Below are 24052 nucleotides of genomic sequence, written 5' to 3'. Positions count from 1 at the left end.
GGAGTGTTCTAATTTCATTCTTTTGCATGTAGCTGTCCAGTTTTCCCAGCACCACTTATTGAAGAGGCTGTCTTTTCTCCACTGTATATTCTTGCCTCCTTATCAAAGATAAGGTGACCATATGTGTGTGGGTTTATCTCTGGGCTTTCTTTCCTGTTCCATTGATCTATATTTCTGTTTTTGTGCCAGTACCATACTGTCTTGATTACTGTAGCTTTGTAGTATAGTCTGAAGTCAGGGAGCCTGATTCCTCCAGCTCCGTTTTTCTTTCTCAAGATTGCTTTGTCTATTCGGGGTCTTTTGTGTTTCCATACAAATTGTGAAATTTTTTGTTCTAGTTCTGTGAAAAATGCCATTGGTAGTTTGATAGAGATTGCATTGAATCTGTAGATTGCTTTGGGTAGTAGAGTCATTTTCACAATGTTGATTCTTCCAATCCAAGAACATGGTATATCTCTCCATCTATTTGTATCATCTTTAATTTCTTTCATCAGTGTCTTATAATTTTCTGCGTATAGGTCTTTTGTCTCCTTAGGTAGGTTTATTCCTAGGTATTTTATTCTTTTTGTTGCAGTGGTAAATGGGAGTGTTTTCTTAATTTCACTTTCATATATTTCATCATTAGTGTATAGGAATGCAAGAGATTTCTGTGCATTAATTTTGTATCCTGCTACTTTACCAAATTCATTGATTAACTCTAGTAGTTTTCCGGTAGCAACTTTAGGATTCTCTATGTATAGTATCATGTCATCTGCAAACAGTGACAGCTTTACTTCTTCTTTTCTGATTTGGATTCCTTTTATTTCTTTTTCTTCTCTGCTTCTTGTGGCTAAAACTTCCCAAATTATGTTGAATAATAGTGGTGAGAGTGGGCAACCTTGTCTTGTTCCTGATCTTAGTAGAAATGGTTTTAGTTTTTCACCATTGAGGACAATGCTGGCTGTGGGTTTGTCATATATGGCCTTTATTATGTTGAGGTAAGTTCCCTCTATGCCTACTTTCTGGAGGGTTTTTATCATAAATGGGTGTTGAATTTTGTCGAAAGCTTTCTCTGCATCAGCTGAGATGATCATATGGTTTTTCTCCTTCAGTTTGTTAATATGGTTTACCACATTGATTGATTTGAGTATATTGAAGCATCCTTGTATTCCTGGGATAAACCCCCCTTGATCTTGGTGTATGATCCTTTTAATGTGCTGTTGGATTCTGTTTGCTAGTATTTTGTTGAGGATTTTTGCATCTATGTTCATCAGTGATATTCGTCCGTAGTTTTCTTTTTTTGTGACATCTTTGTCTTAGACCAGCGATTCTCATTGGTGATTGCACTTTGGAATCACCTGGAGAGCTTTCAAAAGTGCCCGCCCATGACACACTTAAGATCAATTAAGTCAGAATCTCTGTACTTGGGCGCCAGGCATCAATACTGTTTAAATCTCCCCCGATGGTTGTGATGAGTGGCCAAGGGTGAGAACTCCTGGTCTATTCTGTGCCATGCCTAGCACAGTTGAGAGCCCCGTGACTTGTATCTCTGACCTTTTGTGTATCCACATCATTCTGACTGTATTGAAGAGGATTAAAGAGGAAGCTTTTATTTCCTTTGTACAAAAATACCTTGAGCAAGCAGAATTCTCTCAGTTACATGGTCATGATTGCTTGCTTTTATCTTATTTCTTGTGAAACATCACATAGCTTAATCTATGAAAATTTATTTTATATTCAAATTTCAGAAGTGCATATATTTCTGAAAATGAAATTCACTTATTTGGAGAACTTATTAGTATATTCCATTGGAGTTTACTTAATAATAGGGACTCAATAAAGTACATTTCTGTACACATGATTAGATTTCTACTTTGAGGCTAACCTTCCATTTTAAAATTTTGCAAACATTGGCAATATAATAATTCACCCAAAAAGCAATTTAAAGAATTTTTCTATTTCATATTTCTAGATGCAACATTCTCTACCTGTCATGCCTACATTACAACTGCCTCCCCCCCAAGTAAGGGGAGTTTATTGTTTAATGAAATATGATCACTTAATAGAATACATCTAGGTGAATGCATGAGTCAATTTAAACCATCTAATTCCAACATGCTAGCTGAAAAAGAGCAGAATTTTTCACCCCAAAATATGCCTCTTATTATTTGTAAAGAACAGCAGACACCAGAGAAGCTCTGAAAACCAAGTAGAAGTTACCCTTGTGTAAGGGTGATTTACATTTATAAGGGAAATCTCCATTTGTAAGGGTATCTCCTTCTCTGTACCAGGGAGAGGATGACTAAATCTGTAGAAACTCTTATCAGTGGAAAAGGCAACAACCTAATCTACAAAACAACCATACCTTTGTTTATTGTGCTTTGCCTTAAAAACGTGGCTCTTCCCAGCCCAACATCTTCCTTTGTCTTTAGCTGGAGATGGTATTTAAGATGATGGCATGGACCATTTCTGAGAGCTACTAAATTTTCCTGTACCTATTATTAAACATTTATCTGTTTTTCTCCTGTTTATCTTTTATTACAGGGGGATCTCAGTCAAGAATCTAGGAGGGTAGAGGAAAAATTGTTTTTCTTCCCCTACATAACCAAATAACCTTACATTCTCTTTGATGAAGAAAAGTCAACATCCAGGTAAGAAAGACCCTTTGGGTGTCTACTACTTCATGTAACACAATTACTTGAGTCTACTTGGAGGCAACCAGATACAGGTTGCTTTTTGAAGTAAGCAGTAACTTCATTTTACTCTGATCCAGAGAATTGATCACACTGGAGGAAACCCTTATTTTTTCTCGACTTCTGCAAGTGTGGTTTGGATTGCCCATCGACAAAGCACATGGTGACTCTCCTGATTAAAATCATGTTAAAACTTCGAATAAATCATTCTCCATGTCCCACAATTCCCATCCTACGGAGAGGCTTTGAACCACAAATCAAAGAGCAGTTTGCTTGGCACAGCGTTGAAGTCATCTTTGAGAAATCACGGCCACTCCCTCCATCTGTGTCACCATGCCAATCACGTCTCTTTGGAATTTCACAGGCCATAGCCTTTGCTATGTGCCCTTTAAGCAACCCTTGTCCATCCCCCATGCCGCTGGCCTCTGGCCATCCTTCCTGGCGCATTTAAAACAAACTATAATTGGCATTTGCTTGGCTGGCAGTCAGTTTATTTTCTTGCTGCCTTTCCCAGTTGCCTTAACCATCGGATGTCTTGACAGTTGGCAAGTGGAGACTGTGGTTCTGATATGTCACATAAAATCTGTTGGATGAATATTTTCCTCTAGGAAAGAGTGAAAGTGAAATCCCATCCTGACCCACCCTCTTTCCAAAACAATAAACATTTCCTGGCTGCCGCAATTTTCCTAATCATTTAAAGCGGCACAGTTGTTATGGAATGGGCAGCTGAACTTTATACTTGCCTGGGCCATCTGTTCTAGAATTTAGTCTGTAAGAAGATTACTTCAGTGACTGCAGTTCGTGGCCAGGAGGGCAGGTTCCATCAGGGAAAGTGTGGGCGCTGTGTCACAGAAAAACAGAATCCAGAGACTCTGGAGGGACCATTTTTTGCTTCGTAATACTGAATATCAGTGGAAAAGATAAGGTTTTCTCCTAAATACATAGGTAATACAGAGACAAACTTATCTCCAAATTTATGGCCTGTGTTATGTTGTTGATACAAATGAGAAATGGTGGTAGAGGAAAGCCAAAGTGTATGATTCCTCTATTTTCCTGAGACATATTTTCCATTGTTAAGTAGCATCTTAAGTCGAGAAGTTCAGATAAAGGGAAAAATTTACACATAATAAATGTCATGGAGTAGGTAGGCCTGAAATATGGGGAGAGTAGAGATGAAGATAGTTTATTAAGGAAAAATACACTCACATGGCTTTTAATTCCTACTTTCCACTGTATTTCTGGGCCTGAGATATTACAAATAATGATGTTTCAACATCGTGTTCTTTGCCACAAGAACAAAGACTTATAGCTTTTTCTTAAGGTTGGTAAAGGACAAGTTAAAACTCTGTGCAGGATGTACAACCCTTAAACTTGAGCATATATAAACAATATAGACATTTAGACAATAGTCCTCACTCAGAGAAGGTAATTCTCTACGTGATCTCCTATCATGTGAATATGTGGATTTAGTTCATTTAAATGCCCGGTATATAAATAGAAGCAAGGCCAGTGGTTGAATGTTATAGAGTAACAGTTGTTTATAATAGAGGACGAACATCCATTACGAAGCATCTCAACTGTAATTCTCTGCCTCTTCAAGTAGCAAGCACATCAAATGGGGAAATATTAGAGAAGGAGGCTGGGATTCTCTAAATGCTAGGTACTTTGGATGAGGCGTTGACTAGATGGCCTTTGTGATTCTGAAGAGTTGTGCACGTTGTACCTTAAAATTATATAAATGTGGACCTTTGTGTTATGTGGACAAAACAGGTTAATGAAAGGCTAGCAGAATCTCTGTGTCATTGAGAAAATCTGTTTTTTAACTTGCTTTTCTGACCTTCAGCAAATAGATGGCCAGTTATGTCTCCAGCCAAAAAGGGGGTTTATTCAGGATCAACAAGGAATTGCAGTTGGGGGTCTGGCACCACGGCCTGCCATGAGCAAGGAGAGGAGAACACTTTTAAAAAGGATGAAAGGGAGTTGGGAAGGTTTTAGTAAACAAAGAATCCATTGGAGGAACTAAGAGTTCGAAGTAGTGGCTTTTCATTGACTGATTGCGAGAGTCTCTCATTGGCTGAACGCTTGCCAGGCAAGAAGAGGAGTCTTTCTTCTTCCTTTTGGGCATGAGAGCTTCCCCCTTCTGGCATCCCAACTCTATTTTAATTGAGGTTTCTGTTTATTGATTTTTACAACTTCCACATATATTTATTAGCTGAAAAACTGTGGTCACAGAGAGTTGACATTTTAATGATTAACCAGGAGCAGAAGGAAAGAGATTGCAGAAAGTGAGCAATATATTATGGAATAATCTTACAGTGCATGTGAGTGGCTTTTATTTTGTGATTTAAATGTTTGTGAAATGACAAGTGCTTTACCGTGTACTTCTTTAAAAAAGAATATTTGGGGCTTCCCTGGTGGCACAGTGGTTGGGAGTCCGCCTGCCGATTCAGGGTACGCGGGTTCGTGCCCCGGTCCGGGAGGATCCCACGTGCCGCGGAGCGGCTGGGCCCGTGAGCCATGGCCGCTGAGCCTGCGCGTCCGGAGCCTGTGCTCCGCCACGGGAGGGGCCACAACAGTGAGAGGCCCGCGTACCACAAAAAAAAAAAAAAAAAAAAAGAATATTTGACAGTCCTTTGAAGCTCAGTATCCAGTAGCAGATCAACCTCTAGGGCTAAGTAGATTGAAAAGTAGATTCCGCAATTGCTCTCGTGCTCAAGAAAAGGGCAGTCTCTGTAGCAGTTTCTAGGAAAATTAAAGGGTCTTATTAATGTAAATATGGAAGAAAGGTAATAGGTAAGAGATACATCTTCTCTCCCATTGTCCCCTGACATTTTATTAACATTACCTCATTTAGGTGGAGGTGATATAGGTGTACCTTAAAAACTACATTTCCCAGCTTCACTTGGAGCTGGAGATGATCACATGATTAAGCTTCAGTCAATGAAATAAAAGTAGAAATCCCTTGAATTAGGGCGTGCAGGATGCTCTCTGTAAGGGGGCTGACTCAGCTGAAGATTTCTTTTTGCTTTTCCCCTTGGATCGGAAAACCAATTGGAAAGGGCAAGAGGTGGTGCAGTGGAGGCTAGAAGAAGGCTGCATCCTCAGTGGCATTGTGTGCTTGCTGTATGAGAGAAAAATAACCTCCCAATTTATTTAAGCCACTGTTTTTCAGTTTCCTGTTAAGTGATTTCTGATGGACATCAGAAGACCTGTTGTCATGATCTCCATGACCTGTGTTTTGTTAATTTTTCTGTTTGTGAGCATTAGCATTTATACTTGTTCTGTTCAATAAATGCAAGCCCTTCTCTCTGTTATAGAGGAGAAAAATCCCTTGATAAATTCAGTTTACTCCAGAGAATGGATTAAATAATACATCCATGAAAAAGACAGTAAGAAAAGAATTTTGAAGGCATACAGGGAAATCAAAGAGGAGAATGTCCTGAACGCTTTTACTCTGATTTTAATAGAATTGAAAAAATTTTCCTATATCTTGAAAAAAATCTGTTTCTAAAATGTGGCCATCTCAGTTTCTTATACTGTAAGTCTCTGCTCAGGAAAATTTTATCCAGGAGTCTGAGAATCTGTTATTTATCTGAAGGACTTCATGGTAGGGAATTCTCTTCACTCTCTTGGTTCATTTGTCAAGGTCTCCTTCTATAACTCCCCCACTATTTCCATGCTCATAAAAGCTGTTAAGCATACGATATAACTTATCAGACTTATGCTTAGTATTATGGAGGAATCCATAAGAAAACACACACACAAAATGCCTATTCACTTGGAAGATTCATGAATTAATGCTGTAAAGCTTATGTGGTACTTTATAAAATCAAGATAGTAAGTAATTTTAAACATTTGGATTGCTTGGTCTATATTTTCAAGTTAGGAAAGATAAATAAGAAATTCTGCCCTTTGTGTTCAAAGAATCAACGGGTGAAATACAGATTTTAGGGAAAGAATGAATTGAGAGTAGTTCAAGAAGACAAATCATCCTCCCCTCACACCACCAAACAAGCAAACAAAATAAATAAACGAACAAAAATGAAGCTAGAAGCTCAAAGTAGAGGTTGTATTTGACAGTGCGCCTCATGTTTAAAAGGTTGATTCAACAGCTAAGCAACAGCCGTGGGGAGCGCATAAGGATGCTAATAATGACTAACACTTATCGACTGCTTAGTAAAGACTTGACCTATTCTGTACTAATTATATATAATATGTGATCCATTAAATAGTAGACAGTAATAATGTCACTGTTTCCTGTGCTTGTCAGTCAACATCCAGAGAACAATATGCAATTGTAGGTGACAGTTTTAAAAGGACAAACAACCTATTTCCCGGGGAAGAATGACTGGGTTGGGGAGAGGTCAGAAATCATGGGATGTTAGATCATGGGAAAGAAATGAGTGCATTCCGAACATCCACAATCTGTGTGCCCAGATCACAGCCCAGTTCTTACTTAATCCAATAAGAGCAGCTGATCTTTAAGTAACCACAGACTCCATCAACTTCAGATATCTTTGAGACGTGCAAATCTTCCTGGTCGTTGTATTTTGGAAAGTGTTACCTTGACACTGGCCCAAGTAACCACAGTTATTTTCTAAAAATGGCATTCGTAGTTCTCTGTAAGTAGTTCCAGGCAAAATATATAACCTAGACTTTTGAAATATACCATAGAAGATCCCCTTCGACTTTCTGGCTTATAGGCTGGGACTCTGAAGGACTGAACACAGAAACTCATATGAATTTTCTTGATTCCTTGGAACAATTGTCTCCTGGTGGTTAATGTATTTACAAAGGCACAGATTAGGGCCATTTGTCCTGGCTCCACCTGTTGACGTTGATCAATAAGCTGTTTCAGCACTCAACGACGTAAAAGATTTACACTTTCTTTCCATTGGAAAACATTCTTTGAAATCCACACAGTCATTTTAGGATCTGCTATAAAGACTCTTTCTTTTTGTGCCACTTATAGAAACAGAAACCCAAGCACCGAATATTTCAGGCATGAAATAATAATAATAGAAAAAAAAATTATTCTAATCCTGTCATTAACACTTTTAATTGTTCAGTCTGTTGGATTAGCATCCCATTAGCATTGGCTGTTTTTAGAGTCTCAGAATTGATCTGTGAATAACAATGAGGATAGCAATGATCTCCTAAAGTCAAATTTATATAGATTGAATTTCAAGGTTTTGGCAGAAGACTTCAGAATAGTTTAGTCAAGAATGTTTTAGTCTACGTTTTTAGTTATGGTTATGCACAAAAAGTACATCTATTATGCGTATATTTTGTCAATAAATATATTATCATTTCAACAATGGAACAGATATTATCCTAAATATTGTGGGGATATAATATGATACTTTTCCCCAAGGAGGTCACAGTACAGCCAAGGTTAATGAGTAAGTAGGGGGTAAAGTGCGTGTGTGTGTGTGTGCGCGCGCGCGCGCGCGTGTGCATGTTTTGATGCTAACACAAGCCTTATCAAAGCAAGACAATAATTGACTTCTTTCACTTCAACTCCAACTTTCCACTAGGGAATAGTTCCATGTTAACGATTCAGAGGAAGAAGAATTTTAAAACTCTGTGTACCTTACTGTGGGTGGGATAGCTAGTCCATTAAAGTAGAAAATATGTTTAAAGGGCTTGGAATGGTATGAAAAGAAACACTAAAAGCATCTGTGATTCCTATGTCATTAATCACCACTAAGCCCATCTTTATAATCTATGTTTTAATCATATGCACTGTCAACAAGTTAAGAAACTAACAAAGCATGTGAAATTGGCTAAGTTCCATACAGATCTTTTCAGAGATCTTGCACTATTACCAAAAGCACTTTGTCTACTTAGGGTACAAGAGTGAATGGTGCAAAAGAGAGAGACGGGTATATATTGTTAGTCATACTTTATGGAGGAAATATTTTCCAGGGCAGCAGCTCAGACTCTGCAGTAAACACCATAAATCAAAGACACTATAATGCTGTTGATAAACTGTCCTTAAGCCCTGTTGATAGGTTGAATATTATAGGGTGGATTAATTTCTTGGATTGGTGTGACATTTTAGTCATCCCCTCTCTGTGTTTAAATAGACAGGCTCATGTAGTTCAAACAGGAGCAGGGGATGGGGAGGGGAATATATTGTAGGTTCAGTTCATGAGAAGGTAAAAAGTAGGCAGCAGACTTTTCTTTTCAGTGGAATGGCTTTTCTTGGACCCATATAGGTCCAATATACGAGCACCCAATTAAATGCATGCTCATTTGATTAAATATAAAATTTCTGGGAAATGGTTTTTCAATGAATATAATTTTAAGTTAACTGATATTTTAAAGATGAGGAGAGTATCTAGTCCATGGAAAAATAGAGACACTTGATTAAACCTCTATCAAATTAATGGCATTTACTATGCAGCGTTATCAATATAATTTTTATATGAAAGACAAGAACTACTCGTTTTATTAAACAAATATTAATTTTCCCATTTGAAATGGGTGTGCATTTTCTGATTTCTTCATCTATCCTGACATTATTTTAGTTTTATTAAGTTTTTGAAGCACTACAGTGCCTTTCCCATGACTCAGATTGATACCATGTGTGCCCCTTCTTGGAAAACGATGAACACAGTTCACACTTCAGGTTTAAGTTACAAGAGAAGGAAAATAGAACATTTTGATATTCTTTTTCAATTCATTTCCTATCATGGAATATTTAAGTCCAGTAAAAGACATGATTGGGAAAAACACTTTTTTAAAAAAGTTTTTAGTAGTCCTTGGTCCTGAAAACACACGTGTCCAAAGATTTTACCCCATTTTGGACAAACATGTACAAATGGCTGGGTTGTTAATAAAAATCCAGCTGCTGTCATACATGTCTAAGAAGAGAATGTTAATTGGCATTTTTTTTCGTACTTTGAAAACATCGAAGATATATCACTCTTAATGTCCCACCCAATTGCTTGGAGGGAGACATTTCTTTATTTTTTTTCCAAATTAACATTTTTCCACTGGTGAAACATATTCATGCATAAACTCTTCTGATTTTTTTTATTGCTTTTACTCAATCCGTATTCTCCGTGGCAACTCTCCTTGACCTTTGAAGAATGTAATGGAACCTGTTGCCATTGAAGCTCACTGTAGATGTTATAGTATTCTGTGTACTATTTTCGTTTTTCTTGCATCTGTTCCTACTATACAGACATGTATCTGTCCTCAAAAGAAAATGCAAAGAACAATGCCATCTTCCAGATGATTTTTATTGCAAAGTTTCTGTGTAATTTAACATGTACTTAATATGCTTTTCCATACCACAATCGTGCATTGTTATTAGGATATCTAAAAGGAGTATCATAAAATCAATTTAAAAGAAAAGTCTAATTCAGGGCATGATGTCGGCAAATATAGAATTCTGTAAGTGTCTCCTTCCTTAAAGATCACATTTTATTTTCAGTACACAAATTTAGAATGTAACTGGCCAGCAAGAGTGTATGGGAGTGAATAGGAAGAAAGACATTTAGACCTCTGTGTCTGGCATCTATTTCAAGTCTGATGTGATACTGTTTCTGCTTAGGCAAATCCCTAAGAGTTTTATTCCCTAAAGAAGGATTTTTTTTTAAGTTCAGATATGCAAAATTGTAAAACAAGTCTATATTTTCTTTTAGTACCGTTTCAGTGTTTTCTTAGATTTACGATGATGAAAGTATAATTTATTGTCTTACACAGATTTCACTAGAACGTTCAACTTGTCTTCAAAGACTTGTAAAATAGTGTCTTGCAATTATCCTGGCTACTAAAAATGATGTCCAATTCAATTTCATCAATATTGAATGAGAACATAATAGCTCACAGGTGAGAATGTGTTCTTATAGTGAGAATTTATACATACAGTCGACCCTTGAATAAGGTGGGGTTTAATGGAGCCAACCTTCCATGCAGTCAAAGTCCAGGGATGACATAGTCAGCCCTCGGTACCACGGTTCCCCCAGATCTGCAGTTCTGCATCCGCAGATTCAACCAACTTTGGATGGTGTAATTCCGTAGTATTTACTTTTGGAAAAAATGTGTGTATAAGTGGACCCGCACAGTTCAAACCTATATTGTCCAAGGGTCAACTGTATATTCTAATAAATACTAGGAATATTTTATTCCTGACTTCTAGGAATACATAGTTTCCTGGAGACTGAAAATGTTATACACCTTCAATTATAATGCAATGAATGTCATATTATAGATATGAAAGCAAAATACCTTGAAAGAAGAATAGTGTGTGACTAATATTTAACAGGAGTGTTAGGGAGAACCTCAGAAGAAGGGAGGTATGGATGGAATCATCCAATATCGATGGAAATTCAAAGTATATCAGCAGGCATTTCAAGAAAAAGGAGAGCTTGAAACACCGTGGCATGTTCCTGGAATAAAAAATAGTTTGACGTTGTTAAAATAATAGTGAATGTATGTATGTATGTATCATACATTAGGGAATGTTAATGCCACGTTAAGTGGCTTGTAACTAGGGGGTCATGCCAGCTGTGGTGGGTCCTGAAAGCACATCACATTTGTGCCTAATCTTGTTGACTATGGAAGGTGTCTATTTTTTGGAAAACATTATTTACAATGACACGCTTTACGTGGAAAACTGAATGCCATCTATTTGACATGAACAGAGACATGAACAAAGTTCTTTTTTCACTATGTCAGGTTATGTTACCTCAAATTATGCTATTTAGTGGCAAAGCCACAATTCAGATTCAGATCTTTTGATTTATTTAAAAAATGAGTGATTTGAATGACACCATAATAACATAGTGTAGATGGCGTGTGATACGCGTAGTGCACGCATGTGAGTTTTTGTGTGCTTGTAGGTGGTAATAAGGCAGTTAAGACAATAAGCTCTCTTTTCATTTATTCTAGAGAGTTTCGTAAACTTCATGGTGCAGAATGACCCTATTAAAGACCACATTCCACATCTCAAGTCCAGGGATTTCTACCCAGTAGATCTGGGACAGGTTCTGTGACTCTCCATTTTAGTCAATCATGCCAATCTAATCCATGAACCGGAGGTTCTATGGCCCACATTTTGAGAAATAATTTTCAAAGTATTTAAAATATTTGAAATAATTTTCAAACTTCAACAATATGATGATACAAATAAGCTATTTGTATTAATTGAGATAAATCCCATAAGGACTTTTCTGAGACTGCTGTCTAGTGTTTGAATTAGCGTATGCCTCGAAAGCAACGTAACTCTTAAAAAATTCTGAGGATGAAGAAGCATTTCTTCCTCTTTTTTTAAAGACCTTCTGCTTCCATACCGCCTTTCCTAACCCAAACTAATCTCACTTTGTAAACTTTGCTCCTTCGGGGTTGTAGAATGTGGGTCAGCTACCCCTATAATAATGATCTTATTGATTGAAGGGTTATAGATGATTATAATTTACTTTTCTTTCAAAGTTAAAGATATCCTAAACCTGATTTCAGTTTGCCTAGATTTTATTTTCTCATATATAGGTTTCTTTGTTCATTTGTTTGTTTTAACAAAACTTAGATTTGCCATTGGTAAGTTATAGGTATATTTGAATCTAAGATTGTCTAGAAAAACCTAGTTCCTGTGGTTACTTTGGCCAGAGCGCTATACACATTTGTCTAAAATTTCAGAGTCATTAGAGAAGCAGTTCTAAAGATATACTTGCTAAATCTTGGAATTACGCATGTATTCCTTGCATGTTGATGTTGCAGGTGACATTTTGGTTCTTCCTATTATTAGCTTGTAAAACTGAGAAAATAAAATCATAAAAATACAAAATGACGGTGCATGTACATTTGCTTTCTAACAATATTTCTGGCATTTTTAGAGAAGTTAATAACTACCGTTAGGTTGCAGACAACCTCAATTATGTGATAATGGATTTATCAAATTAGTGACTGCCCCTGTAATTCTTGAGTTTGAAAACTAGCAAACTGAGTGTCACGGTCAAGTAGAATTACTCGAAGTAAAACATGGATGGAAATGAAAAAGTGGATATTTTTAACAAACAAATAAATGAGCTATGTGGTTTCATTCTGCATATTCTAACAGTCAAATAAACAGAGTTGTTTGAACAAGCTCATTTGTTTTTAAGTTTCTTCCGAGTCAAATACAATTTCATATGAAATATTACGAAAAAGATAGCAAGGCAATATTTGGAATTGCATATTTCTGCCAGTTGCACAGTAAGCTATGTGACACGTATAAAGGCAGTGAAATTATTTATGCAGAAAAGCTAAGGCCAGGAGCCGTTCATTTATTTGTTCATTCAGCCAAGGTTAAGCAAGTGTTTTCTATGTGTAAGACACTGTTCTCAGCAGGGGATGGTGCAAACGAATAAAACATGATCCCAGGCCATGGTGGAGATATGCACTTGGGAATAACTAGAATAAAGGCATCAAATCTAGCCCTAGTGTGAGGGGGCAGTCAGTTCAGGAAATCCTAACAGAGGGTCTATACTGAGTGCTTCATAGAATGTGCTAGGAGCTGTCCAGCCTCAGGGCAAGGAGAGGTTGCCCCGGGCACTCCTGGCATAGAGGATGATGCAAGAAATTGCACCCAGATACGTCAGATGCTTTCAAAGAAATGCAAGAAATTCTCTGCTTCTAACTTCTTTATCTTGATCTCTTGGATGAATGGATGGGTATAAACATCAAGAAACATACATATGTATAAATATATATATACTTTTTTATACAATATTTATGTATTACATAAATTTGTAAGGGCTAATATTTCATTTTGTACTGGATGAAACTTTGCTTGGTTAGAATATTCTCGCTCACACCTTATTCTCTTGTGTACTTTGTAGACAATAATCTAATGACTTGTGGCATTGCAAGTTGTAACGGAATTCAAAACCAAACATACTGATCCCTTGTGGGTGGCTTGCTCTCTTTGTACTGGTACCTAAACTATTCTTTCTTTATCATCGATGTTCAAAAACTTAATCAGAATATGTTCTCAAGACCATTGTTTTCTATGATTTTCCTTTTCTAATACATTCAATGAAATGTGTCCTTCCTATCTAGGGTTCAGTTTCTCATTGATTTCAGAGACAGTTGCCCGTTTTATATCCAGAATAGTTTCTTTTGCTGCATGTGTTGAATACTTTAGATTAAGGATGCCAAGTGTTCTTACAGTGTACTGTTTTCACCCATTCTGCATGACATTTGCAACTTACCTCCAACTTCTTGGAGGTAAGGTAGACTTCTTACCTCCATGCTGTCTTCTGAGGACGGGGGTGTGGGTGTAGAGGGAGACCCTCTGAAGCCCTCTGAAGCTTTGAGTTTTTGCTAACGGACACTTGTCCTAGTGTTCCTTCTGAAGTCTCAACCTCTTTCCAAGCAGTCAAGATCGTATTTCATCCTCTTGGGCTACAGTTCATTCTCCCAAGACAGAACAATTCCATGGTAGCGTGGAAAGTCCTGGTAGCCATTCCAAAGGGTGTCATCACCCTGGTGGGTAGAAGGTAGGGTGAGTCTACTCTGAGAATTTTTTTTCTTGGTTTTCCTCCAAGCTGCCTGTCTGCCCCTTTCTCTCCCACATCTGTCCTCCTTCCTCTAAACTAAAATTCTAAACAAAAAATTTCAGTATTTTCTGTCCTCTCTACTGTTTCTGGACTTCCGGAAGCTATTTATGAGTATCAGGCTCTTGGATTTCTTTCTTCAGCCCCTCCTTTTACAAGATTTGTTTGGTCATGAACTTTTTCTTCCCTGCTGCTGGCGTGTCAGTGTCCTTCTTCCCCATCTTTCACTTCCTCGGATTCATTGCACCGGGTCTTGGAGCCTGTTGTGTTCTGCCATCTTCAATGGTTCATTTTCACAATACACTCGTCACTTTCTAAACTCTCTGAAAACCCTTGCTGGAATAAAGGGAACCCCGGCTAATCTTTGATATCATTTCTTGCTAAACAACCAAGGGAGGTCTCGTCTGAGGCCATGGTGCTTGTCTATTTGTGCTTATTGTGTTTCAGTTCTTAATTCTTTTACCGTCTTATCCAAGCCCCTTCCCACACACTAGACTGTGAATGTCCTCCCTACGACAAGCTCCACTAAGGCGAGGGATAAGTAGCTTTCTCTTCACGTAGCACCAAGTCTAGTCCAGAATAGGGAACTAATAAGTATGGGCTGAAGGAATAAATGCATCTCTTGTGAATCCTTGTCATCAAAAATAAATATGATACTTCCAAACAACAGATTCAAGAGTAATCATTTTCACTGTTAGTCTTATATAAGAAATTGTATAAACATTGCATTTGCTTGTACTAAATGAATTGTGAAGGTACTACTAAGTTGTTTCTTTTTGGAACTTGAACGATCAGCTCTGATGCTAATTCACGTTATCTCTTCCAGACACCTGACAATAATTACCTTAGTGATAAATTTGACCGCAGAAAATTGTTCTGTTATCTAGAATTTAAGCAACAGATAAAGAATTAAATGCATTTAAATAGAGGATTTATTCTTTAACATCCTGATACTTTGAGCGCTGAAGTGCTCAAGCCATGTGACAAATAAGTGACCTCAAAACAGGGAAGCCCTTATTGGTGGTTCTCTAACCAAGGCAAGGTTTTAAAACCTATACTTTATTTTTACTAATATAAGTAATAGAGAACTGAATTGCTCAGCTAACGGCTGATGACATTTATATTTATTTTAAATGTTTATTTATTTATGTATTTATTTACTAGGTATATGTCAAGTACCTATCACTATAAGGAAATGTGCTGAACACAGAGAGAATCTGAAAAGATGAGTAACGCGCAGCCCCTTCCTCCAAGATATGCAGCTAAGAAGGAGGCATAAGATGAGTTTCAAATAACTCAAAGTAGAATGAAATAAACACCGTAGGAGAGCTTGAGGTTGTATGAGGATTCTGAGGGTGAAAAGATCACACCAGGCAGGCACTCTGGTCCATTAAAAAGGAGCACAGACTTTGGGGTCAGAGAAGCCCAATTCTTCTGCCTATGCTCTTCCCATTTATGACCTTGGTAAGTCTCTGTTGTCTCATGTGGAGCACGAGAATCCTACTAGAAGAATGTTCACAAACGGCTTTACAGCCAGCATAACCTGTGGATGTGACCCTTCTTACTTAAGGAATGGTAAGATAAAGAGGTTATTTCTGGGATATTAGTCCACACCTCTCTGAGTGATTGCTCTAAACTCAAAGCTGAGAATGCCATTACTCTGCTCTGAATTCTTCCACAGGTGGCCGTCTGTTTCAGATAAAGTTCGCACAAATTAGGAGAATGAACAAGTCTCTCCGTCATTTGGTTCCTGGCTGTCTCTTGAACTTCATCTCTAGCTATTCTCAATTAAGTATGTCCTCTAGATGAAAGATGGTCTAGCCTGTCGGAAAGAAGTTCTTCAAGCACATCACGAACCTTCAACATTTGCACTTGCTCTGCCTTCTGTTGAGAAATCTTTCCCCACCTAAGAACCAGGCAAAAACCATGTCCTCCATAGAATAATTTAGAAGAAATTTTTTTAATTCTGAGCTTCCCTCTCCCCACATCAGAGAATCCACTCTTTACTTCTCCCTCCATCACTCCCATTTACCTGTATGGACTTTCATTTTAGCATGTATAGTGTCACTTATATTCATTAATTCTAGTGTGTCTTTTTCATGAGAATCAGAATGGTCATATATGAAATATTTATCAGTATGTTTTCTCTCCTAAGAGGCTGTAAGATATTCCAGGTAATGTGTCATTCCTTACTTAACTTTGAATTCCCAGAGAGCCTAATTGCTTATTGAAAAATGAAAGAAACCAATAACCACCCAATCAATTCATGTAGTTAAAAGGTGGCACATTGACGGTGTTTCTGTTCCCTTAGAGTATATAATGTACTTCCAGAAAATTCATGAGCCCAAAGAGGGACAAATGGACAAATATATCATAGCGACCCCATTGACCATGGCCTTGAATTACAGATGAGGGCCCATAAGGATGCTCGCTAGCCAGTGGACAGAAAGAGCCGTCAGGAGCGCTACTTAAAGAGCCACCTGACAATTTGCAAAAACTCCCTCACACCTCAAAATTCTCCTTCACTTTCCATCCAAGGCTTCCATCTTGGGGGCAAATACAGCAACAACCAAATGTGTACTTGCATACTCGTGTCTGTCTGGGTGGAGGACAGAGGGAAAGACAGCTTGAGATGAAGTTAGAATCAGAATACAGAACTCGTATCCAGGGTTATAGTTTATAAATGCTTTAAGGTGCATCTATGCTGGTGATAATTCCTCTTCCCCCTATTGTCTCTCCTAAAAAAAAAAAAAGGTTAAATCTGGAAGAACTGGGCAAGAATACCAACATATATAAGTGTAACTGGGGGTGCCATTAGAAGCATGTGCACAGGTTCATACCTGGATGTCATAACCAGGCATTAATTAGTAGTTATTCAAAGGGAGTTTTTCAAATCAAAGCCCTTCACTTGTTTCCATAAGCATTTATTCAATTTAGCTTGACCACAGAACATGAAGTTGGCCATGAATGTCATTTGGAATTTGGATGAAAAAACATTGTCAAAATTCAGGCAAAGAAAAGAGTCAATAAACCTTTACCAAATTTACACGTCCCCTCTTTTTTTTTTTTCCCTCCCTCTCCCTATTCCTTGCCCCTCTCCACCACCAATTTTTCTCTCTCTCTTTCTTTCTCTCCTTCAACTACTTATGGTGAGAGTTTAACATTGCCATGATGACACTCCCAACAAACATTCATCTGAGGAATGCGTTTGTTGCCTACACTATGGTGATAAGCACAAGGGACCATTGATGGATAGATAAACAGCTGTTAACCCCCAGAGCCAAGTCTCCTTCTGAATGTTCACTAACGCCAAGAATCATAAAAGTGTGGGTCTTGAGATAAGAATGCTGAACACATAAAAAGGATATAGCAAGTGCTTACACTTTTTTTTCCATTCTAGAAAAATCTTATCAGATAACAGGTTTTGGAAGAATTTAATATTAAGGCTTTCTCTCTATAGGAAATGACATAAACTTTAGCGATGGAAGTGTTTCCTAGTTTCACTTACCAATTATTTCATTTTAGATGATTTTGTAATATTACATAATATTCATTTTATCAACATAAGGTGTTGAGATCTCAAAAACATTAAGTCTTAGAGTTTCTCAAACAAGGTGACAAATACTGCTCCCAAATATACATTTTTGGTTTTGAAATGTAATATATTTCTAAAATATGGGGCATACATTTTGTCTCTTATCTCCAAGTTTACATAAAAAAATTATTATTATAAATTACCACTTTGAACCATATAAATGGTTAATAAATATCAATTTTCATGTGTAAGGATTTTTATTTTCTCACATATAAATCATTAGTTCATCCAGATTTTGTGGATGTTTGGCAGGGAGCCTCAGCTAACTGCAAAGGTTAGTGCACAATCCAAAATCATGAAACAGTTGCAGAATTCTAACATGTTGAGTACCAAATTCAAAAACTGGGGGTAGGAGAGTGAGAAGGGAAACTTTCAGCAGAAGAAACATAGCTAATAGAAGGATAGTTATATATATGGCTTTAAAATATGTATCGTCTTTGGCTTAAAGTCTGTTTTGTCAGATACAAGTATAGCTACTCCTGTTTTCTTTTGATTTCCACTTGCATGAAATATCCTTTTCCTTCCCTGCACTTTCAGTCTATGTGTGCTTAGAGCTGAAGTGAGTCTCTTTTCAGCAGTGTATAGTTGGTCTTGTTTGTTTGTTTGTTTGTTTTCCCCATTCAGCCACCCTATGTCCTTTGATTGGAGAATTTAGTCCATTAATATTTAAAGTAATTACTGATAGGAATGGTCTTACGCTTGCCATTTTGTTTATTGTTTTCTGGTTGGTTGTTAGTTTCTTTGTTCCTCTCTTGTTCTTCCTTTGTGATTTTCTGTAATGGTGAGCTTTCATTCTTTTCTCATCTTTTGTGTGTCTACTATAGGTTTTTGCTTTGTGATTACCACGAAACTCACATAAAACATATTTATAGGTGCTTATATTTAACAAATACCATCCTCTGCTTTTACCAGAGATACAGATGAACACTCCAAAAGTTCAAACAGCTAAATGGAACAGAGTATTTGACATTATTTTTCCTTTCCATACTATTAGAACTTATAAGAAATAGTGTAGTTATTGATTTTTCTTGTGTTCTTATATTATTTTCTCAATTTTTTGGCATGTTACATTTTTACGGTCTCACGTAACTGATGATATCTGGGAGCCAGTCATAGTTTCAAATTCCAAAATTTGCCACTTCCTTGCTCTATCATTTTGAACAAATTATGTAATTAAGACTCGATTTTTTCACCTATAAGTGTCCCTTTCTCCTATGGTTATTGTGAGAAATAAACGTGTTAATATATGTAGAATGTACCAGGCACAAGATAAGGGTTATATAAACATTAACTAGTATTATCATAACAAGAAAACTGTAAGCACTTCTTTTTCATGCCTTTTTCTGAATTCCCATGAGTTTCATGGGAGCAGAGCAGAGTTCATGAAGCACATCTGCAACAAAAGCTGTTGGGTATATTTGGCGGAGCACGAAATAGTCCACGTTAAAACGTATATTTGCCTTTTGAGTCTCATTGGGTCTCCATGGAAACCATAAACGTTATTTGAAAACCTATAAGGGTGGACACCATTCCAAAAGATGAGAAATGTACTTTTACCTACAGATAAATGAAAAACTATTAAACATGTATATGTTAGCTAAATTGGGATAAGGACTTTGTAAGAACAGTAAAAACTTTGCAACAAATTAGGCTCATTTAAAATCCATTACTTTGCTTTTAATTAGGCAAAAAGAGAAGGGAGAGTGAGACTTCATTGTTATTTAATTAAGATGGAATTTTGAAACTGGCCGTTTCAGAAAAGCTTCATCTCCCAGAATGTTATATTCATCACTTAAAAACCAATTATTTTCTAAGTCAGATGTTGAGAAGCGTAGTAAAATCAAATGTGATGTTTGTCTTGACTAAGAAAAAAACTTTATTCTTATAAAAGTGAACCAAAATCACTAACTGGCATTGTGGAACTAGTGAACATTCATTATTAATATAGTTATTGTTAATATAGTGATGATGAAATTGCACAGCTGCTTGCTTTTGTAGGAAAACAATGAATATCAAGATCCCTACTAATGTCACATACCATCATATTTTCTGCATTAATTTAAGAATATTTTACTCTTGTGCTCAGTAAAAAGATGGGTAGTGCAGATAATTCAAAACCACATTTTCACATACTTGTATTTATTTTTGTTAAATGTGCATCACTGAAAAAATCTGTTAAGTGATATCACTCTTTGCCCACCTCTCTCCCTCTCTCTCTCTTGCTTTCTTTCTCTCTCTTGCTCACTCACACGTTTAAGAAATGACTCAGTCCTTTCTAAGATTTTACCTAATCCACTTAATTCTCTCCACTTATTAAATGACTATGAATTTCACACATTCAAAAAGTAATAGGCTTTATTTGCCATCTTCAGGTTACATTTATGGCAGAAGAGCACAAAGAAAGAAAGTTATCATGTACTTGCTTGCTGTCAGGTAACATTTGTGGGATCGTTCATGTGATTTCTTTTATATGTATCTATTCCTGAGTTGATTTTAGTCAAGTGAAGCTGAGTGACTTCTGCTAATGTCAAAATGAGGGCTGAGCCCGTGAATTCTACTTCATTACACCTTGCGTCTGTGATATATGGACAAAGCTTACTCTTTCTGGCTCATTTGGTAGTAAATCTTTGTTATTGAATTAAAACAGACATAAATAAAATGCACAGATTTAAAAGTGCAGCTTGATGGATTTTACAAAGTAAACAAACTGTATAAAATCAAAATATCATTATCAACACCACAAAGTACTCCCTTGGGTCCCCTCCCTCACCAAAGGAAAGTAACCCTTATTTTGACTTCTGTCATTAGGTATTAGTTTGTTCTGTTTTTGAACTGTATGTAAATGGAATCATACAGTGTACACACTTCTGTGTCTGGCTTCTTTTTCTCAGCATTATGTCTCTGAAACAATGTTGCTGTGTATAGTTCATAATTCTCATTTTTGAATGAGAATTTGTTCATAATTCTCATCTTTGTGTAGTATCCTACTGTATGAGTAGAATACATTTTCCCCTCACTACATAGAATGACACCTTTTTTTTTTTTTTTTTTTTTTTGTGGTACACGGGCCTCTCACTGTTGTGGCCTCTCCCGTTGTGGAGCACAGGCTCCGGACGCGCAGGCTCAGCGGCCATCGCTCACGGGCCCAGCCGCTCCGCGGCGTGTGGGATCCTCCCGGACCGGGGCACGAACCTGCGTCCCCCGCATCGGCAGGCGGACTCTCAACCACTGCGCCGCCAGGGAAGCCCGAATGACACCTTTTTGTAAATCGTTTGACCCTACATTTGTGGGTATGTTTTTGGACTCTCTATTCTGTTCCATTGGCTTATGTTTCCTTTTCTGGTGCTAACACTGCACTGTGTTAACTCTTCATATGTATTGGTGTCTTGGGGGATGAGCTCCAACTCTGTTCTTTCTCAGGTTTTTCCTCAAAGTTCTTGACTCTGTATTTCTTTGTTAGAATCAAGCTTGTCCGTTTCTACACAGGTAATGCAAACAAAACCCTGCCAAGACTTTGGGTGGGATTGCATTGAATCTATAGATCAGGGTGGGGTAAAGTACGTCTTTAGGATATTGACTCTTCCAAGAATAAGCATCATCCCTCTGTTTACTTAGTTCTCCTTTCATTTCTCTGAGATTTGTTCATAGTTCTCTGTGTGGAGCTCTTCAGTATCTTTTAAGAGAGATTTCCAAGTTCTGTGATGATTTTTAATCTATTATAAATGATGTCTCTTTTTCTGACATTTCATTTTCTAATTGTTTGTATTATATAGGAGTGCACTTGGTTTATGTTAACTTTTAATTCTGAGAAGTTTCTAAATTCGTGTGTTAATTTGAGTAATGTACCTACAGGTTAGTTTGAATTTTCTTTGTGCAGTAGTATGTCCTCAGCAAATAACGGCTCTATTTTGCTTCCCGGTTCTTATATATTTTAATGTGTGTCCTGTGTATGTATGCTTGTATGCTTTGTCTTATTGTACTTTCAACATCCTCCAGTATAATCTTGAATAGATGTAGTTACAAAGGACATTCTTGTCTAGTTTTGGATCTTAGGAGGTAACTTTCTGAAAATTTAGCACTAAGCATAATGTATGGTTTTAGTTTTTTTGTAGATAACTAACAACAACAACAACAAAAGACTTCTGCTTCTAAGTAGACCAATACTTCTACTGAACTCAAAAAGAACAACTGGATAAATTATAAAACTTGTGTTTCTAAAGGAATCAGAGTGTAGAAGAAACAATGAGGATTAAAGGGACTAAAATTCCAGAGAAAATAGAACTCTTCAGAGATGAGTGAGGATCTGTAGTTGTGGCATTTGACAATTCAGAACTGGTAAAACATTGAGCATACTGGCTAGGCCCATGCAGCAGACTTATTTTGAAGAATAAGAGGTCATCAGAACCTTTAGTAGCTGTGTACGATGAGATTGACAACATCAGGGCCTTGTGTAGCCTAAAACACGGCGTCGGTCTTCCCCTGAAGAAGACACGTCCTACTTTCTGAAGCTTCCTGAGGCAGGAGGCTAAGTAACTAAACCAGAACATTCTGAAAAACACAGTGAAAAATCTCCCTATTTCTTAGTGCTGGGGATACAAACACACCTTCCCAGGCTCTCAGTTAAAAGCCTCAATGGGGCATGTCTTAGGGATAAGAGTGAACCAGAGGGGAATGGAACCCTACTTACCACAATAGCCTCTTATTGGATTAAGGTGATCAGCTTCCCAATCTATTCATTTACAAAGGACTGGTGACAGTTACATCATCTGATCCCTCTTTTTTACAGTAAAGGAGCAGCCTACAGTTGGAAATCGTTAGGTATAATAGGAGTATGTGACCAATATCAAAGACAAAAAACAAGAAAGGGTTGAACAGAGCACCCGTTGATTCAGATTTTCGGGCTAACAGAGAAGAATTAAGAATACCTATGATTAATATACTCAAGAGGGAAAAAACAGAGAATTTCAACAGAAAATCTGAATCTATAAATAGAACTAGAGCAACTTTCTAGAACAAAAAATAGGAAATATGAGGTTAAGAACTCAACTGATGGGTTAACAATGGATTGGGCAGAGAAGATGCCTAAAATATACAGCTCAAAGCACAGAGAAAATGTGGGAGAAAAAAACAAATGCACTCTAAGAAGTGTAGGACATAGTCAGAATGTGTTAACATATTTGTAACTGGAGTCACAGAATGAGATAAGGGAGAAAAGGAAGAGATAAATAGTATTTGAGGAAAAAAATGCGTAAAATATATTATTATTATTACTTTACATTGTTTCTTAAAGCTCAATAACAAAACAGTGTGAAGTATTGAATGATGACATTGTTCAGTAACGTAAGGAAGGCTCTTATCTGGAACTGTCTTATCTCAATAATTCTTTTAAATGTGAGGTAAATCTGAGTTCAGTGCCATTAAAATTTATAATCAGAAAAATTTTCAACTGAATGGGATACCAAAGATGATTCAGCCCAAGCTCCTTCACTTCATTTATGAGGTCTGAAGGGATTAAAAGGCTTGCCCAGGGTGGGTATAGAGCAGATAATGCTTTAATTTTCCCATCTCATTCTATTTATGGACCGATTGTCAATGGGTCTGCTTACCAATACGACCCGATTAGTCGGGGGAAGGGGGAGTGAGTATTTTCTTTTCTTCTCTGTAGAGTATGCAGTTAGGCACTAAAATAAGGAAGAGAATACTTTGGAAGACAATTTCCTGGTTGTTCTGGTTTATCTAAACTGAGCTAAATTATCATGATTCCAATATTATCCATTGGCTCTTAAAATCTCCAGCTCTGTTCTTGTTCTCTTTGCTATGTACCATCTTATCAAGTTTCCTGATCCTGTCGACTCTCTCCTAAGTACCACCTCATTTCCCGTGCTGTCTATGTGTTAAGTCACAGTCTTAGATTCCCAAGCCTTTATCTGACATTGTGTCATCAGCTGTCACCTCTTCCTAAAGTCAGAATGCAAATTCTAGCCCTCTACCCCTTTACAAGCCATACAAACTTGGGTAAATTACCTAACTTCTCTGAACCTCAGTTTCTTCATGTGTAAACTGAGGGTAATAAATAGTACCTACCTAGTGAAATTTCACTTAACTTATACCATTCTGTGTTCTTCAAATATTTTACCATAAGCATGCGTCACTTTTTTAGTCACAAAAATTTAATTTATGAATAAGTAAATAGTTCTCACCTTAGGCAGGTGTTAAGGCAATTAAATCAAAATTATAGG

At 37.1% G+C, this 24052-nt stretch overlaps 1 protein-coding gene across 3 annotated transcripts in view; it reads left to right on the top strand.

Annotated features, from left to right (window-relative positions):
• The window catches only part of KCNJ2 (potassium inwardly rectifying channel subfamily J member 2), a 544067-nt gene that overhangs the window by 307484 nt on the left and 212531 nt on the right, over positions 1–24052 (top strand). For all 3 annotated transcript variants that reach the window (XM_060133887.1, XM_060133889.1, XM_060133886.1), the window contains exon 4: positions 2524–2630. The gene's annotated coding sequence lies outside the window, so the exon portion shown is untranslated. The remainder of the gene's footprint in view (positions 1–2523; positions 2631–24052) is intronic.

This window comes from Lagenorhynchus albirostris, chromosome 20, assembly GCF_949774975.1.
Source record: "Lagenorhynchus albirostris chromosome 20, mLagAlb1.1, whole genome shotgun sequence".
In the NCBI taxonomy this organism is placed as follows: Eukaryota; Metazoa; Chordata; class Mammalia; order Artiodactyla; family Delphinidae; genus Lagenorhynchus; species Lagenorhynchus albirostris.
Note: the sequence above shows the minus strand (reverse complement) of the source record. Positions and strands in the feature narration are given on the sequence as shown.